The sequence below is a fragment of the Microtus oregoni genome, unplaced genomic scaffold (genome assembly GCF_018167655.1).
Source record: "Microtus oregoni isolate MIOR12 unplaced genomic scaffold, Mior012 000064F_ref0000363, whole genome shotgun sequence".
NCBI classification, from domain to species: domain Eukaryota; kingdom Metazoa; phylum Chordata; class Mammalia; order Rodentia; family Cricetidae; genus Microtus; species Microtus oregoni.
Window position 1 is genome coordinate 10,203,278 of NW_024543874.1, and position 1,985 is coordinate 10,205,262.

The window sequence follows — 1,985 nt, forward strand, 5'->3', positions numbered from 1 at the left end:
TTGCCTGGAAGCTGTGACCAAGAATGGCTGGTCATCTGCTAATGCCCCTTCCCCAGCTAGATGAGAATGGATAGGAAGACTGAGATTTTATTCAGCCACGCAGAATAAGTGAAATCATGACGTTTTCAGGAATGCCGTGTGTGTGTGTGTGTGTGTGTGTGTGTGTGTGTGTGAGAGAGAGAGAGAGAGAGAGAGAGAGAGAGAGAGAGAGAGAGCTCTAGAAAAGGACTCATGAGAAGAGAGTCATCTTGGGGGTGGGAGGGAATGAAGAGGGCAATGGAACACGTGTGATAAGAAGCTAGGAAATACAACTAAGTTGGGGGAAGAGAGGGAACACAGTGGAAGGCAGTAGGGTGTGAGGATGAGAGCAAAGTATAATTCCCCATGAATACAGATGCCATAATGAAGTCCAGTACTTTGTATGCTAACATAATAATAATAATAATAATAATAATAATAATAATAATTAAAAGCAAACAAAAACCCTCTCTCCAATGTGAGCAGAACCTTTGCATCGGAGGGGAGTCCCGCCCAGCTTTGAACTCGCAGGGGACGCTTCCCGCAGAACCCATCGTCGGTTTATTTGCAGCTTTATTCTCTTCTTTCTTAACACGATCATTCTTCCTCTTAAATTCCATGTGCATAATTACTAGGATTATGTCTTCAGGCTGTGATTGATGTAATCAGCCAAGCAAGATTGAGACAGGAAGGATGTCTCAGTACAGGAGGAGAAGAAATGTCACAGAGATCAAACTATGGCCAAAGACAGAGGAAGGTTCTGAATGAGTTGTGAACCTGTTACTCCTCAGTAGGGTAGAGGAGGGACAGGTTGACAAAGGGGAATGAAGGATGACTAAAGACATTCCTAATGAGGATATTCCTAAATCAAGAAAGCAAAAATAAAATACCCAAAGGGGGCACCTGGATTTGAACCAGGGACCTCTTGATCTGCAGTCAAATGCTCTACCCCTGAGCTATACCCCCACATGCTTATTAATGTCTCACAGGCACACAGAACCTGCATGGCCACTCTCTGACTGTTAACATCACAGGTATACTTGCCAGTGCCCTGCCATCATCTGCCTCCTCCTAGGAGGCCCAGCCCTGAGCTGCCTCTGCACATGACTGCCCTGTCCTCATGAATGACCAGCATCCTCCTACCTTAGATCCTAGCTGAGCCAGGGACAGTAAATTCAGGAGGCCTGCTGCTACAGCCTTCTTCAACCCAAACAAAGGAGTCACATGCAAACACACTGACACTTTTGGAGGTGAGTGGGATACGGGAGTGGACAAAAGGGAAAGTTCTCTGTCCACCGGGAACTCCTTGGTCAGACTCTCGGGAGGGACCCAGGGTCTGATGTGTCTCGAGCAAGCTCTATAGACAATTCTGTCACACTATTGGGTGTACTCCATCCCTGATCTATACTCCCACTGTTACCACTGTACACAGTTATTAAATTTCATCTGTGTGGTGATAAATTCTGACTATAAAGTTAAATTACAGATGTTCGCAGACCTACTTCCCCAAAGCAGCCAGACCTGACTGGTGAGATGCTTCCTCAGCTCTGCAGCTTTCCAGGCCCATCCTTTTTTTTATTTTGATTTTTTTTCTCACATAATACATGCTACCAACAGTGTCCCCTCTTTGCACTGCTCCCAGTCACTCCACCACACCTCCCACCCATGACGACCACTGCTCTCAGTCACCCCACCACCCCACCCATGAGGACCACTGCTCCTAATTTTCCCTTCAGGAATGAGCAGGCCTCCCAGTGATATCAACCACACACAACATAACAAGATGCAATAAGATGAGGCACAAACCCTTGTATTGAGGCTGAACAAAGCAACCCAATAGGAGAAAAAGAGTCCCAAGAGGATGGAAAAGACTGAGAGACACCTGCACTCCCACTGTGAGGAGCCCCACAAAAACCCTAAGGTTAACAGCCACAGCAGGTATGCCCAGGTGCTAGCACAAGACCCTG

General features: G+C 46.7%; 1 non-coding gene across 1 annotated transcript; it reads right to left on the reverse strand.

Moving 5' to 3' along the window:
- Positions 1 to 912: 912 nt before the first annotated feature.
- Trnac-gca lies at positions 913 to 984 on the reverse strand. Its single transcript has one exon. It is a non-coding gene; the product is annotated as a tRNA-Cys (tRNA).
- Between the last annotated feature and the right edge of the window lie 1,001 nt (positions 985 to 1,985).